We start from the raw sequence: 18,120 nt of genomic DNA on the forward strand, positions 1-18,120 counted from the left end.
TCTCGCTCCTGTATTGTTGTATCTTGGTCGATTTTTATGACCGTTTTTGTTGGTCTACCTTGTACGAATGTGCACTTGGCACACTTATCTCGACTAAATTCCATTTGGATGTCATCAGAGTACCGTTTCACCAATTTCAGTTGTTCTGCCAATTTTTCGTCGTTCGGTGCAAGGAATTTTAAATCATCCATGTGCAGTGGGCGTGTCATCTTTCTTGTTTCTTTGGAGATTCTTTTATTGGTTGTAGGTGTAGGGGGAAAGACTGTCTCCTTGAAAGATTTCACATCTTATCTTCACTCCTGGTATTTCGATTTTTCCTTCCGAATGCTGCAGGATTCGTGTGGTATACCATATCTGCATGGCTTTCTCAATCAGATTGATTATTTGAGGATTTATCTTGTACATTTGCATGCATTTTATCATCCATGAATGTAGGATACTGTCAAAACCTTTTATAGTCTATCCAGGATGTGGAGAATTTGGTTCTTCTCATATTGCAGTTTTCGAGCGTGGCCTTGTTTAGTAGTAAGTGGTCTGTTGTACCATAGCATCCCCTCTTGCATCCCTTCTGTTCTGCCTCTCGGCCTCGTTGTGTTCGGTGATGGTACATTGTTTTTGTGATGATTCCTGTTAAAAGTCTGCACGTTATTGTTAGACAGGTTATTGGCCGGTATTTGTGAGGTAGTTGGGTTTCTTCTGATTTTGACATGAGGAAGTTGTTACCTTCTGGAGCCATTCATCCATTTCCTGATCCCCTTGGACAAGTTAATTGAATGCTCGAGCATAGTGAACATAGAGAGCATCAAATTGCTTTAGCCAGAAGTTTGGGATCCCATCTGGGCCAGGACTTTTGAAGTCTGCCATCTTTGCAAGTTGTTTTCTTATCTTTTCTGCATCAATTATTACTGGGGGCATTTCCTTGAGATGTTGCTTCTTCTCCTCCAGGTTTCGGATCTATTCCGCCTCCTTATTGTGTTCTTTTCGATCTTCATAAGTTCCTTTTCAGAATTGTTCCAGTTCATATTTTTCAGGAGGGGATGACACATTCTGCTTGCATTTCCCTTTTGTTCACATTCACGGAATAATTTTTTAGGGTTGTTTTGAAACAACTGGCCTTGTTTTCTCCTGCTGTTAGCCCCATTATAGTTTTTTTTTTAATTTTCCTTGCTGTCATTTCTTTTTTAAGTTTGTTTCGAGCAACCAATCCTCTGGGTCTTTGTCTTCAATTACATATATATTTTTTATTTTTGGAATCCTCTTTAGTTTTGGGCGTTGATTTCCTCTTTGGAATTGCTAGGTCTGTCCTGTCTCCTTTCTGAGCATCTTTCTCTGTCTCTCGAGTCTTTGCTTCCATGGTGGTGCTTGGTTTTTATTTGTAGAACCTGTTCTGTTCTTGTGGTGTTTTGTTACTTTTTCCTGAATTAGTAGTGCTGCTGCAAAATTTACTGTTTCTTTCAGGGGGGAGATTTTGGTAATATACTTACAAAGGATTTGTTTGTTCTGCCGATTAGTATTTTTGTGCGTTTATTATTCTGAAGTCAAATTAGTCATGGTCTTTCTTCAGTTGGTATCATTCTCACCTCCTCTCTCTTATTAGCCAGTTCCTTTTCCAGATAACGTTCTTCATTTTCCTCCTCCTCTCCTCTCCCATTATTTTTCCCTCCATCCTTCTGCTCATTAAATTTGTCCTTTCCTCATCTGTTTGTGCTGTCGCCATGAATCGATCGCCTCCATCGCCAATCCCCCACACTTCAAATGCAGAACACGTCGTCCTTCCCATTAGTATTCCAGATTTCATTGTTTTTTTTTCTGTCCTGCTTAGGTCTTTCCTTTGAGATGGGCAACATCATCATAGCTTTGTGCTTTGATGCAAGGCTCTGCCTCTGTTTGGGGAAGGTGTTCCCCTTTATTTTAGCAGGCCACACCCCGGCTGCCTGATGTGTCCGCACAGACTTCACAGAGATTTCTCTGTTGGGGGCCTGTGACCCTTTGGAGTTTTCTTAATACTCTCCAACACACCTGCCCCGTCATGCGTCACACACGGGGCTTCCGTTGCACCAATTGTGGCCTCTCAGGAGCTCTCTCGGCCTTTTGCACCAGGTGGGAATTCCGTCACATTGGTCCCGCTTGTGCTCGCTTTCTTCCTGCTCCAGGTGCCGCCGTACAGACCATTCTTCATCCTGACCGAGAAGTTATGCCTCATGGCTTTGTTCAGGGCCACATATCCTGCTGTTATACGAGCCAGGCACGCTTATTTTATTTTTTGCTCCATGTGATAACATCTCTCTGATTCCACATCTGTGACATCCCCATTCCACTCTCTCCTTCTCAAGACCCTCTCAAGGCCTTTCGGGAGCACCCTCAACTGTTCGCATAATGCAGTATTCCTGCCATGATGGTCTCACTCGCTTTCGCTTTCTTCCTGCTCAAAGTGCCACCATATTGACCGTTCAACGTCCTGACAAAGATGGTAGTTTCCTCGCTCGCTCGGGTCTGCTTACACTGAACAACAAAAATTTTTTACTGGAGATGTGTAAAGTGATTTAGACTAATTTGGGTACGCTGATTTCAAAAATCATAACCGTTTTGCTGTATCACGTCAGGATTTTCAGTAACAGAAATATTCCCATTGCCTAGAAGTCAGGATTTCAATGAAATTTACAAAAATTCATTTATTCATTTATTTCATCATGAATGCTTCAAAATTATAGAAATTACAGAAAAACTCCACTAGAATGTCATTAAAAATGCTTTAGGCATTTGGCTTTGTGTTTGTGCTGCTCTGTGTCAGTTTCACGATGCAGGAACCAGCAGAAATCGCCCATCATGTTCGGGTTGTGCCGCCCTTGGTAACGCGTCTCCATGAGTGAAATCTCTTGGTGGAATCGCTCGCCGTGCTCGTCCGAGACTGCTCCCAAGTTGTCAGGGAAGAAGTTCAGGTGCTGGTGTAGGAAATGGATTTTCAGGGACATCCTGGAGCCAAGTTTCCTGAAGGACTCCAGCAGCTGCTGCACTATTTCTTCATAGTTGTCCGCGCGCTCATTCCCCAAGAAGTTGTCCGTCACAGCTTTGAAGCTCCTCCACGCTGCCAGCTCTTTGGGGTTTATAGTTGTCGGAAAAGTTTCGTCCTTCATAATCTGTCGGATTTGCGGTCCAACAAAGACACCAGCCTTGATCTTGGCCTCCGACAAGGTGTTGCCAAACTTTTCCTTGAGGTATAAAAACCCACGCCCATTCAGATCCATTGCCCGTACAAAACTTTTCATCAAGCCGAGCTTTATGTGGAGTGGTGGAAGGAAAACCTTGGCTGGGTCGACAAGGGCGACATGCTTCACGTTGTGTTGACCAGGTACATGCTCTTTTCGCTCTTCCCAATCTTTCTTCGTCCAGTGATTCTTGTCGTCTCTGCTATCCCAGAGACAAAGGAAGCACATGTATTTCGTGTAGCCTGACTGCAGCCCTAACAACAGCGCCACCACTTTCAAGTCTCCGCAGATGTGCCAGTTGAAGTCATTGTACTTGATGGAATCAAGCAGCTGCCGCATAGTCTCATAGGTCTCTGTCATGCCGAACGCGTGAGCCAGTGGGACTGATGGTTTCTCGTTGCCATTATGGAGCAAAACAGCCTTCAAGCTGTTCTTCCCCGAGTCGATGAAGAGGCGCCAGTCTGCAGGATCGTGATCACACCCAAGTTCTTTCAACAGACCGTTGATGTCACTGCAGAATGTCATCGTGTCTTCCATCTCAAAGAACTCAGCCATGTCTCTGTGACGTGCTCTGAACAAGGATATCTTGGTGTTAGGTTCAAGTAGATTCCACTGCTGCAGCCTTGATCCAAGCAGCTCTGCCTTCGCCTTTGACAGCGAGAGATCTCTTACAAGATCATTTAAGTCTCCCTGGTTCAGAAGGTGTGATTCTTGAGTGTCGGGTTCAAAAGGTTCATCATCACCATCCTCTTCACCACTGCTTACAGCTATGTTCTGATCAGCTGGAGGTGTTGGAACGGGGTTCTCGTCATCATGAGGCACAGGTTTACGAGCAGAGACGCAGTCAGCGTACTTGATGTGACCTTTATTCTTCTTGTTGAAGCCGGCGATGCTTGTGCAGCAGAAATAACAATCATCATGATGATTCTGCGGCTCACGCCATATCATGGGCACCGCAAATGGCATGCTCGCGCGCTTGCCCACCAACCACTGAGTCAAGATTGTGTGACAGCTTGTGCAGCAGATGTGTGGTGCCCAGCTCTGTTCTTGGTCCCCCACCTTACACCCGAAGTAGTGAAAGTAGGCGGCCTTCATTTTCACTGCTGTAGATATACTTCGCTGTTGATCTTTTTTGGTATACCGACCACAGACATAACAGAAGTTGTCAGGATGATTGGTACAGGAACGCCTACTCATCTTTATCTGAAAGAAAGAAATTTAACACAAGTTAACAACAATTGTACGAAATAGACATGTTAAAGACATATGTAAATTTCATTGAAATCCTGACTTCTAGGCAATGGGAATATTTCTGTTCCTGAAAATCCTGACGTGATACAGCAAAACGGTTATGATTTTTGAAATCAGCGTACCCAAATTAGTCTTAATCACTTTACACATCTCCAGTAAAAAAATTTTTTTGAAATTTGTTGTTCAGTGTTATTTCCTGTTATTATGAGCCATACGTGTCTCTCTCACTTTCTACCACATGTGGTGACATCTCTCTGACTCCACACCTTTGTTGTCCCCATTCCTCATGGTCTCCAAAGACCCACTCAATGTCACCCAGGAGTTCCCTCGGTTGTACACACCATGCGATATCTCCGCCACAATGGTCCCACTCGTGCTCGCTTTCTTCCTGCTCTAACTGCTGCCATATGGACCATTCAATATTCTGACCAAGACGGTAGCCTCACTGCTTCACTCGGTTCCGCATATTCTGCTGCTTTGAGCATTGCACATCTCTCAATTTCTGCTCCGTGCAGCAATATCTGTTCGGGCACTGCATGTCTCCCTTTTTTTGAGTGTGCCATGCTGTTCCCATGTCGGCAGTCCAGCATGGGCCTCCTCTCCAAATCACACCGCCTTGTGCTTTGCAGCCTCTCAATTCCATTGTCATCTACTCCTTCACTGCCTCCATTACCTTTCGAGGTCTTGACATCTTTCCTCTTCGGAATGGATGTGCGTGAATCATCACATCGAGAAAGATCACTTATCGAGAAAGATGGGGAGGGAGAAACGAGGCGTCCTTGTCACGCCATCATCTTGTGTGTGTGCGTGTCAGTCAGTGTGTGTCTCCTCCATCACTCCAAAACTATGAAACCTGGTTGCCCAAAACTTTACATTCATAATAACGGAACTCCAGGGGAGTGCATGAATGAAAATTGGGTATTTGGGTAAATTGAAACACTCTTTTTGAAGATAATTAACTCACCTCCTCATAAAAACAGGCTTATCCTTGGTCAGCCCACTCTTCCTCACTTGGGTCTTAAGCTGCCATTTGTTTTGGCCTGCTCACGAATGCCTTGCCTTGGAAACACAATGTCCTCTCACAGACTTATTCAAGTGTACAAACAAAATCTGTCTTCGGAGTTGAGGATCAGAGCATCTGCACTAATTAAGTGTTGAAATATGGAATGAAATTTGAAAAATTTAATAAATTAATGATTTTTATAACTCAATGTGTTTCCTTTAAGGCCTAAGTCACATTTGCTCTACGGCGTGGATACGGCGGCCGTTCGCCTTCTGAATTGACAGAAACGTGCGGCGGCCGCAGAGTTTCTGCGGTGGCCTCAGGGTGTCCCTCCGCCGTTTAGCTATATTTTACAGGTCGTAAGGTCGCCGTGGAATTATAACGCAGAGTTATAACTTTTTTCATTTCTACGTTCGCCGTAGCAATTAGACAAGCCGAAAAAAAAAAAAAAACCTGGTAAAAAATAAATAAATAAATTAGCCCATTTGTTACCGTCCGTCTGGCCGCACGTTCGCCTTAGGGCCCCCCTGCGGTTCCCCTGCGGTCGCCTTGCGGGCACCTTGTGTCTGCCTTGAAAATTCTGTGGCCGCCGCAGGAACGCCCTAAGGTCACCGGAACGCCCTAAGGTCACAATCAAAGACTGTACGGCAACCCCATGTTTTCAGTCTCCACAATTTATAAATACGCCGTGCGGCTCCCCGAAAAATAAAAACATATGTGACTGCAACATTGTGTGACCGTGGAAATACTGCGGCCGCCGTATAATTGCTAGTGGCTGTAGATTTTGGAGACCCCACGGCCACCGTGGCAAATGTGACCTCGGTCTAAGCAAGCAAGGCTATGTTCCCTCTTCTGCATATTTATAAATTGCCAAAGCATTAAACTTGTCTTTTTCTCCTGTTCGGAGAATTCTATTGAGTGAAGAAACGATTAAGGAATGTGCCAAAAGTGTAACTTCATTGAGTGCAACAAAAATAATTACGACAAAGCGCTCATCATAGAATGCCTGATCTTTGCTGCATACATCGCTGGTCGCCTGTCAAGACAGCCGTTCCTTATCGACCGTTTCATTGGGGTGCTTGGTTGAGTGCTTAAGTCACTTGACAAACACTTCAAGCTCCTTGGTAATGGAACACACCGCTGTTTCACCATTCTCTTACCTTTCCATTTGCTTTATTTAACCTTTTGCTTAATTGCTTAACTTTTGAGTGTTATTCTTCGATGTTTGTTCACTTGCAAGCCATGGCGATAGTCAACAGCGGTCCTTTGTTTTTTCGGCGATAGTCGTATTTTTTTGGGCCGGGTGGAACAAAAGCCGTATTTGCTAGATTTATGTCTACACTGTTTTCTTTTTTACACGAGATTGCATTGTTTCACCTTTTTGTGTTATCTGCTTTCATTTAGGTTGTTATTTTATTTTATTAGGAGCTTGGAGTGATGTTATCTTCTATATAAAAGTAAATGAGACATTGCTTGTTTGTTTTTGACGCCACTCATCTGAGTTCCCAAGGTTCGTCACAACAAAACTTTATACGATCACATTTTTTACCACAATACACCTTACTTGGGGGTTTAAACAGTCATTTTCTCACAATTGATAACTTGTAAACACTCGAGGCACTACCTGTCGCGGGGAAGAGGTGGGAGTCCAGAGGGAGGGGGTGGGGGGCAACCCCGGGCACCTTTGTGTGTGTGTGTGTGTGTGTGTGTGTGTGTGTGTGTGTGTGTGTGTGTGTGTGTGTGTGTGTGTGTGTGTGTATATATATATATATATATATATATATATATATATATATATATATTTTATATATATATATTTTATATATATATATATATATATATATATATTTTATATATATATATATTTTATATATATATATATTTTATATATATATATATATATATATATATATATATATTTATATATATATATATTTTTATATATATATATATTTTATATATATATATATTTTATATATATATATATTTTATATATATATATATATATATATTACCCCCATGCTCTTCCAGCCAAAGAAAGCTGCATATGGCAATTAAGAAAAGCTACACAAAGTAAGCTTTGCTGCTTCAAATGCTACACAGAGTTCCTCTACAGGTGTTAAACATTCCAAATATGACATATATGAGAATCCCAATGCTACACACATCCTCAGCCACCGTACTTGTTTCATCACTTATTGGTGAATCATAAGCCACAGCATATAGTCTGGCAGATATGTGAAAAAATGTGCCTTTAGTGATACAAGCATGAAATTTGGCACACTGCTTGGGCAGTATCTTACAAAGATTTTTGGATATAGGGACATTCCAGATTCTTCCCAGAGCCAAAATGGTGGCCATTTTACAAAATAGCCGATTTTGTGTTGTACAAGGAGGATACATGTGGATACAACTATATTTAAGAAGCATACCAGTGGTTTTATTTAACTAAATATAAATTCTAGCAAATAAGAAATAGCAAATAAAGGTGACAAAGTGTGAATAAACCATTTATTTGGTCATTTTTTTGGTGCATTTTTGCACTTTTGGCCGGTTTTCTACAACAAACTCTTCAAAAAACTGTTATCAAGCACCATGGAATGACTGTTGTTCATTTAACACTCTTGAACTCAGAGGAAGGGCTTCTGTTTGATCCTAACATCAACTTAGAGTCAAAATTATACAGTGGAACCTCTAGATCCAGGTAACAGAGTCTACTATGATGCATGGATACATGTGTACATGTTACATAATTATCATCTGTGATCTCTCTTGTCCCAGTTCTACTCTCTTGTACACTCCCCACCACAGTGACATGGAGCTGTGCACTGGAGTGCAGCCTTGACACACTTGCACTGTCCTCTGCATCCCTTTTTGCAGCCACACCTTAGTAGTTGCCGACATGCCTCGGTTGCCTCTGGGAGGGTTGTCCAGTATATTTCCCTATAGGCACTAGTTAAGCTGGGATTGTGGTCGATGTTATCCACTGCGCCAGTTGTGAACAGACCACTCTTCAGTTCAGGTGGGCAAACTGCACCCTCCTGCTGGAAGAAGCAGCAGATACTGTTCCCCAAGTCCGTGGAGATGCTCAGCACCCTATCATAGGAGACGGAGAGACCCAAGTGGAACAGAGTGTCAACCAGGTCTCGTTTGCGAGTCTTTGTGTGCATCAGCATTCCCAGGTACACAGGCACGGGGGTCTCCCGATTGTGGCCGTGCTTGGTAGACTCAATACTCGTACTCTGTCGACGGCGTGCGTAGCTGTTGAACATGAGGAGCTGTGAGATTGTAAGAGTGGGTGTTGATACAGATGAGTGGCTTGACTGCTCTTGGATCGTGGGACCATTCAGGATCATAGCAACTAGTGCCACGAGAGAATTTGGCACGGATTGTTCTTGGCAGAGGGCGTCAAATGAACCACTAAAGGCTGTCTTCATCTTCAACATGTCTCTTCGGACTATGTTCGTGGCTCTAGCAAGATGAACACCATCACTATCAGCATCGTGTTCACAGGCCTTGTGAAGGGCTGATCCGATGTCCTTGTTGAAAGCAAGCAGAACATCTCGGCCAGGCTTGTGCTCCTCCATGTCCGGAAAATATGTCATGATCCAGTGATTGAGTTTGGTCGAGTGAACACGTCCAGTCAAGACTGTTCCAAGCTGTTTCAGCCGGTTGTTGTACAGACTTGTTAGGTCTGCCAGCTTGAACACTGGGGCCACAAGAGCGTCCATGCGGGCATCATCTATGTAGGACACCAGTTCTCCGAGAGCTATGCCATGATTGATATCATCCTGGTCATCCAAGGTTCTCTTTGTGTCCCTTGCTTTGTTCTAGGGGGAAACCAGACACTTCACATGGTACGGCGCATCTTGCGCCATCATATCTCCAGCACTCAATTTAGCAATAAGTGGCTTGTCTTCTAGTTTCAGAGCACATTTCCTGACTCGTCTGTCCAGGTCAAAGGTAGAAGCTTTGCGCAAAGACTCGTTACCTGCTGGCTTGTCACAAAAGAAACACGTTTCGAGCAGTGACTCTGTGCGGTCCACACTCTGACGGGTATACTTTCGTGTCACGCCTTCGGTATCCCCACTGGTTGTTTTCCTCTTCTCTGCCCGAATCAATTGAGTTTTGTTGTATTGTAGTCTGCACGAATCGTGCCACTTAGCCCTGTGGTGCTGGAAGGTGGACTCAATACCCTCACCATCGTCCAAGCGGGACATGTCGAGAGATTTTGGCAAGCAGTCGATCTCACTGAACCTGAGGAGGTTGGCTGCCAGAGTCTGGTATCCAGACCCTCCTGTGCTTCGCTTGGAATCAGCTGGACAATGAAGAGGCTCAGTGGTGTCCATCTGACACAGCACACATAGGTTCCAGTCTGTCTGGTTAATTGATGTAACAGATGTACTTGGCCCTCGGTGCTGGGGGTCTAATAGTTTGAAATGCTTGGCCATTGTCTTGAACCACCACCAATCAGTCACTGTAAAATTGGGAAGAACCACCACCAAGCAGGGGATTAGTCTTTGGGTACACTACAGTGGAGTTATCACCTGAAAACAGAATAGCAGAGTTAAAATGTTTTCAACTACGAACCCCAGCCCAGAGGAGATGCATATATACACACAATGGCGATCTTGGGTGATTGTCACTCGATGTCCCCAATAGGCCACCATACATTATTTCTTTGCGCTGGACAGGACCATGTTAAACCCAAATCAATATGAACACACCATTGTAGTTTGAACATTTCTATTATGCAATCATGAAAATTAATACAGTGAGTACATCAATATCGATTTCGCTAATTTATGCATTTAATCGCGACATTGCCAGCTACCAGTATGTAATTAATAATGGAAATATTCATGGAGTCTAAGTTCCTTTCACCAAATTTGATTTTTTATCTCTTTATATTTCCAGAAACAATATTCAGGTAACATTCACATGCATGATCATATTGCAGAGCTCTTGTTCCAGGCATGCATTATTGCGATGGTAAACTGTTATCTGTGTCCCTCATAGACCACCGTAGATGCATTTTTTAGTCAAATATGAAGTAGATAATGAAGCATGTGCATACTAGTTGATAATAATCATATTATACTCACTACATTGTGTTTTGCACCAAGCACATATGACTTTGCTGACCTTGTAGGCAGAATTTGTTATTCGTGGCAGCCATTTTGTAAAATGGCCACCATTTTGACCCGAGGGGTAATCTGGAATGTCCCTATATCCAAAATGTTTCCTAAGGCCAAAAAAAAAAAATGTTGCATTGGCGTAACGGGTCACTGAAAAATAGGGTAGGTCGGTCGGGATCTTTTTTTTTTTTTTTCCTAATAAATCCCTCCCAAAATCTCCCCCGGCTCGAGTACCACCCTTTTTGTCGGCGGGTTCTGTCCGAAACACTTCCGGGTTTTTGCGATCGCGATCGCAATCAACAAGATACTTGAAAACGATAGCAAAACAACAAAAATAGCAATAAAATAGGGTCGGCAAAATTTTTCGATAGCAAAAAAACAAAAAAAAAACGTAGGGTCAGCGGAATTTTTAGGGTCGGGCGGGTTACGCCAATGCAACATTTTTTTTTTTTTGGCCTAAGGGTATGCTATAACTGTGTACCAAATTTCATGCTTGTATCATCAAAGGCACAAAACTACCAGAATATTTCACATATCTGCCAGACTAATAGACATAACCATGCACCACCCAGGCTCCCAAGCATGTACCACATGCAATGCCAATAGCAGTTCACACATAAATAGGAAGACCCAATCGCATCTCTCACCCATAATTCGAAGGAATAACTAATCAGCTCTCCCCTAATCAATTACGCCAACGTCATGTGGCTAGGATTTTAATTAACTAATTCCCATGCTCTTCCAGCCAAAGAAAGCTGCATAACGCAACCAAGAAAAGCTACACAAGGTAACCCTTTGTTGTTTCAAACCTTACCCATGTTCATCTACAACTGCAGACAATCACAAGTAGCACATACATGAGGATCCTAATGCTATAAAGTAATGGGTGGATGCAGAGAATGGGTGGAAACAGAGACCTCTCGTCCCTTCCTCATCCAGCAGGCACATCAGTCGTTGATAGGGGGTATTGGCATCATATTTCGCTCTTGGGGGGGAGCAGGTATTGCAATTAACACAAATACGAGTAAAAATCATTCTGGAGAGCAACAGAATGAGAATGACTCAGTGTGTGTAGAAAATATTGTTGATGTGCATGGGTGAATGTATGAGGTAGTGATGGCAACACATTTCATCGACTGAAGTGAGGAAGATGAATCGACTGACACAGGGAGACGATTCCAAAATCGAGAGAATAAGCCGGGGGGGGGGGGAAGTGGTTGGGGAGTTGAAAGCAGGTGGGCAACTGGCATGGATACATATCTGGGTTTCTTGAAAAAGATGTGCAACCTGGGGTGGCTTGAGGAGTGCAGGGATAGGAGAGGTCAGGAGGAGTAAGGCCAGATGTAAATTTGTATAAAATGTAGATCCCACCAACCTGCTGCCAGAGAGAGTTTATTTTTGCATACAAAGTCGAGGCTTGTGGAAGAGCCAGAACACTGAATGGACCAGGACGCAGCAGAACAAAAGGAACAGCAGAAAGGGAGAGATGGACTCAGAGCAGATGCTCGAAGCATTTCACCAGACTCAGTGCTGTAATAATTAGAGCGTCTACTATGACTCAGGGAGGTCAATGGTTCATTTCCCGGCCGAGTCATACCAAACACTTTAAAAATGGTACGTGCTGCTTCCTTGCTTAATGCTCAGCATTAATAATAGCACAGGCTTGGAATGGCCTCATGGCCTCATCCTGCATCAGAAGTGCCTTGGAAGTGTACACCAAATTTTATTCTTGGCCTGAAGCTATAGAAGTGATAAATGCACAAAAGCATCTGTGGGTAAGACTTACAGTGGGTAATCGATATGCAGTTACATCTTATGGCAGGCTCTGAAGAGAGTGAGTGTTAATAAAAGGGGTGGCAGGTACTTAGAGATTGGAAAAAACCTGCTTGAGAAATTAGCTTAAATCTCTTTATGGGACTTGCTGGTCTATCTTGGCAAGCATTAACCTATTTCATTTCAGCTTTGCCTTCCTGGCCTGAGCTGCCTTGTCATACCAATCAATCCCGGCCTTGTGAAGAATTCATCCAAGATGAGGCTTATGTGCCAGAACTTCATGCATTTGTGTTAGGCTCTACCCCAGTCAGTTTCATAAGTCACTATTTACCCGGCCTCAATCGAAAAGTGAAAGTATTTGGGAGGTTGGCAGGACAGTGATGGAAAAGAAAAAGGAAACAGTCATGGAAAAGTGGGATTTTTGTGAGGATTAAAAACTGATGTAAAAGATTTTTTTGAGTATGAAGGGACTTGTTAATCCTACAGCTATGGTACCTACCACAGCGTGAAATTTCTCCTGTTATAGATGTCCCTGTGCAGCAATAGATTTTGTTGGGTACAAGCGGGATCAATATTGCGATGTGGAGAAGGGACCACACATCAGAAAACGGTATAGAGCAAAGTAAGAGTTCCCTGGGGACATATTGGTGATGGGAATAACCACAGTGAGTGGATATCAGAGTGGCGGTTTGTCCTGTCAACGGTACAAGTAATTTGGGATCTCACTGCATATCTTCCACAACCTCACCACAAACCGTGGCAAATTAACAACTCTCAAACCAGCTTGAGCCATATGCCATCATTGCACTATTAGTAGGGTTGGGCATACAACCATACTTTTTTTTGAAAGGAGTATTTTTTATGGCGAAATTTCATGCTGATCACAAATCCGTTGAAGTTTTTGACATAGGATGAAGTCTTAGGTTGGTAAAATTCAAAATGGCCGCCAAATTTACCCACTTTTCAGGTAAAATTTGATAACTACTAGCATAACCCGTGCTCTGCGCGAAATGTTGGGGTGGATGTGTTTGAGAAAGGAACTGATGCAGAGTATCAGTAATAATTTTACTTTAATGCAGTAAGTGGAATACAATGTTCAAAGTACTTCTTGATACACAATGTTTTGGGTTATAGCATTACAAGTGCAGTAACCGTTTTTGGCACGATTTCACTGTTTCAGAACCATTTTATTTACTTTTTTTTGTACCATGCATCTCATATGGTCTTTGAGATAATGTAAGCCGAATATCACATCACTCGAGAGCAGAACAAAGTCGAAGATAGCGCGACACGAAACCACAAACTCGGAAATAATATATAAGATGGCTTAGGCTACTAGGGCATGTAATTATTACATGCCCTAGTAAGCCATAATTATCAAATTTTACCTGAAAAGTGGGTAAATTTGGTGGCCATTTTGATTTTTTGCATTTTACCAATCCAAGACATCATCCTAGGTCAAAAATTTCAACGGATTCGTGATCAGCGTGAAAAATGGCTATACAAAACACTCCTTTCAACGGGACAACAGAGAAAAAGTCAATGTGTGTCCAACCCTACAATTAGCTAAAGTTGAAAATCTGTGTTCATTGCAAATTTCAAAAAACGGGATTAAATTCCTCAAATCAAATGGATAGCAACTAAGCACATTGAAAACATTCTGCCAGCAGTGATCAACATTAATATTGTTAAATACCAGCCATGAATGGACATCTGCTTTTCAATTAATATTTCTGTTCTTAGTTTTAAAAACTACGTGAAACAAAGCTCTGCTTATGGGATTTGCAATTAACCTGAGTAATTAAAGGTAGAAATCATGTAAGTAATTCAATAGCCAGGTGGTCATCTCCTGCCCTTTAAACATATCCTCACAATGTGCAGGCCATTCTACCTTTTACAGCCTTCCACTAAATCTTATGGAGTTCTTACAGTCAGATAAATATGTATTTAACATTATCAGCTGTCCATATCTCTCTCTCTCTCTCTCTCTCTCTCTCTCTCTCTCTCTCTCTCTCTCTCTCTCTCTCTCTCTCTCTCTCTCTCTCTGTCTCTGTCTCTGTCTCTGTCTCTGTCTCTGACTCTGACTCTGTCTCTGTATCTGTCTCTGTCTCTGTGTTTGTCTCTGTCTCTGTCTCTGTCTCTGTCTCTGTCTCTGTCTCTGTCTGTCTCTGTCTCTGTCTCTGTGTATGTCTCTCTCTGTCTCTGTCTCTCTCTGTGTATGTCTCTCTCTGTCTCTGTCTCTCTCTGTGTATGTCTCTCTCTGTCTCTCTGTCTCTGTTCTCTCTCTCTCTTTCTGTCTACTGTCTCTCTCTGTCTGTCTGTCCCTCTCTCTGTCTCTCTCTCTGTCTGTCTGTTTCTCTCTCTCTGTCCCTCTCTCTGTGTGTCCTTCTCTCTGTCTCAGTCTCTCTCTCTCTCTCTCTCTCTCTCTCTCTCTCTTCCTCTCTCTCTCTCTCTCTCTCTGTGTCTCTCTCTCTCTCTCTCTGTGTCTCTCTCTCTCTCTCTCTCTCTCTCTCTCTCTCAGTCTCTCAGTCTCTCAGTCTCTCTCTCTCTCTCTCTCCGTCTCTCTCTCTCTCTCTCTCCCTCTCTCTGTCTCTCTCTCTCTCTCTCTCTCTCTCTCTCTCTCTCTCTCTCTCTCTCTCTCTCTCTCTCTCCTGTTTGAGATGTTCTTCGAATAGTGACAAATCCATTCATTTATTTCAGCTCCCCCATTCCACCCCCCTTTCTCTCTCAACCCCCCCCTTTCTCTCTTTCTCCCTCCCCACCTTTCTCTCTCTCTCTCATTGGTCATTGAATCAGGCACTCAATAAGCTGAATGAATAATTCAGGTATATATATTAATATAGCAGTTGCTGGAACAATAGTCGCTCCAATTTCATTATTATTTTAAAATTTATTTTTGTTTGATGTTATTAATTGATAATTATTTTGATTGCAGAATCCCCAAAAGTGGAAGATTTAAACCATGGAGGATGTTTTTCTGCTTAAAGTGAATTCTCTGACTGTCCTATTACTTCTGGGCCACCCGGTAAATAGTCAGGTAGCTTAGCATGAAATGTTTGACAAAAGGGGAACAACTGGACCAAAGCATCAATGATTTTTATGGTTCCAGTAGACCACAAGCAATTAAATTTTAATAGAAGCCACACAAAGCTTTTGGTGCTTTCGTCTGGTCCAGTTGTTCCCCTTTTGTCAAACATTTGATGCTAAGCTACCTGAATATTGCTTGCTCTGAACCTTGCGTGCTGGCAACTTGAAAAATTGGCAGAGTTATTTTTAATTGTTTCATGGATGGATGATGTGCACTCAGCCAATCCAGCTTTGTGGTACTTTATGTATTGATCTTTCCCTCGCTCTTTAATGGTATGGACTGTCTTGGTAACAGACTCATCCATCATGCTATGTGTATCTAGAGTCAGTAGTTCTGGACCCTCTTTGGTAAATGGATTGCCCATATCAGTGATGGCTTCTACCAGGGCCAAGTTTTCTGTTTGAAGGTTTTCTGAGCAGACATGCTCTCTTCATGATGTTGCTGATTGTCATCATCTGTCTTGCAACATTCTGTCTCCTTTTGAAGTCTTGCTTGTTCTGGGCCAGTTGTCATCCATTTCCTGAATGCAGATGGGTTCTCTGTATCATTCTTATTTCACAAGGAAAAGGAAGAAGGCGAGTTCAGGTATACCAAGTGTACGAAGTATAGAAACCTCTTGATGCTTTAGGGCTTAAGCCATGGAAAAATGAACATGACCTAAAAGGAAATTATGATACCTACCAAGGACCAAGCCCACTACAATGAAGTTCAGGATGCCATTCAGTTAAATGAACAAATGCATACATACAATGCCAATGTCATTGAAGAAGTGCTTGGAGATCTGGAAGACTTTGGTCCCCCCAATACATGATACATCATACATGCCTGGGATATTTTGGCACCTGGAACTGAATGAACAGCAACAAGGAGATCAAGATGTGAAAGAGGAAGAAGGCCACCTCCAAGAGTGACAACTTGATCCATTGGATATTGCCAACAATCCTGATCTTAATGACGATCATCAAAACCGAGACCAAAATGCTGAGCTTCATGCCCGGTACACAAATTTAGCAAATCAAACGTTACTGACCCTACATGAGTACAGATCCATGATGACCTTGGCAACTGAACCCCCAACAGCAACAAATCCTTCCTCATTACCGAAAGTGCTCCAAAGAAACTGTAAAACTGTGATGGCACTGAAATTGGATAAACCTCCACCAACCTACAAATTGTTCATAAGTGGCGCTGGTGGAACTGGAAAAGCCATCTCATCAAACTCATCCATCATGACAACTAGTGACTCCTCAGACTGTCAGGCCATTTTGAGCCTGATGACGTGCTAGTTTTACTCACTGCTTTCACTGGGACAGCTGCATTTCACATAGATGGAATGATGCTGCACTCGACCTTTCTCCTTGGTGCAGCTTGGTCCAGGTGCCAAACAACACACCTATCAGGCTTTGAATTCAGAGAAGCTGAACACACTCCGCTCAAGATTATGGAAACTGAAACTGCTTCGAATCAATGAAGTATCCATGGTTGGTGCAGACTTGCTGTATAAAATATAAAATACATTGCCGCCTAGAAGAAATTATGAACAGATCTGGTGACACACGCTTTGGTGAAGTCAGCATTTTAGCCGTTGGTGATTTTTACCAGCTCCAGCTCCAACCGATTGGTCAGAACTTTGTGTTTGGTCTCCCATCAGATGATCATGCAAAGCTGCATGTCCCTCTCTGGCAGGAAAACTTTCTTATCACTTTCAGTGGTAGAGCTCACTGAAAGCATGAGACAACAGGGTGACCGACAATTTGCCATGTGCGCACTGCTTCGTGCACCAAGGAAGACATTACAAATTAAATTGCTTGAGTTTTGTGCAGCAAATTCGAAGGATCCTGAATACCCACATGATGCACTGCATGTGTTTGAGCGATGCCGAAGTAGGTCAGCATAATTTGAGACATCTCAATGAAATGAGAGTCAACATGGCAGAAATCAAAGTAGTGGATTATGCAAAGGACAGGCACACTGGTCAGCTGAATGGGACAGCTCCCAAGAAGGTATCAGATTGTGCGGGTTTGCGAAGCATCATCGGAATAGCAATTGGAGCCAAAGCAATGCTCATTGTGAACATTGACGTTGCAGATGGTCTGGTGAATGTGGTGAATGGTGTTTGTGGAAAAATGGTGAGTATTTAGACAGCTAATGGCAATGTTGATGCTATTCTCGTCGAGTTTGACAAGGAATGTGTCGGCCAAAAAGCTGCAGCCAGAAGCCAGTACAGTCAGCATCCTCATGTAGTCCCCATCATCAGACATGAAGCAACATTTGCTGCTGCATCAGACATGAAGGACATGGACATGTTCAGACGACTTGGAGGCAGTTTCCAATCACACTCTGCTGGGCCTGTTCCTTCCAACAAGTACAGGGCAAAACACTTGATGTAATTGTGGTTTCGATGCAAAAAACAGTGCAGATGCAGAGGCGGCCATTTATGCCAGGCCAAGCATAAATGCATGCGTTGCCTTCCACAGGGTAAAAACACTTCAAGGACTGTCCATCATTGATTTTGATGCTACTGGTATCTGGGCCAACCCCATTGTGACTGCGGAACTCCCATGTTAGCGACTCGCAACGCATAAACTCCCATGTGGCGCTGACTTCAGGAGTTCTGACCAACATCTCAGACCTGTATCCATCCATCCATCTATTGGGACC

The 18,120-nt window shown here is 43.0% G+C and overlaps 1 protein-coding gene and 1 pseudogene across 3 annotated transcripts in view; one reads left to right on the forward strand and one right to left on the reverse strand.

Moving 5' to 3' along the window:
* The window catches only part of LOC147013644 (voltage-dependent P/Q-type calcium channel subunit alpha-1A-like), a 316,279-nt gene that overhangs the window by 24,294 nt on the left and 273,865 nt on the right, over positions 1-18,120 (forward strand). The gene's annotated exons all lie outside the window — the stretch shown is intronic.
* LOC147013645 (uncharacterized) lies at positions 4,874-10,372 on the reverse strand (annotated as a pseudogene).

The sequence above is a fragment of the Eptatretus burgeri genome, chromosome 14 (assembly GCF_056783735.1).
Source record: "Eptatretus burgeri isolate ZD-2024b chromosome 14, Ebu_testis_v1, whole genome shotgun sequence".
Classification (NCBI taxonomy): domain Eukaryota; kingdom Metazoa; phylum Chordata; class Myxini; order Myxiniformes; family Myxinidae; genus Eptatretus; species Eptatretus burgeri.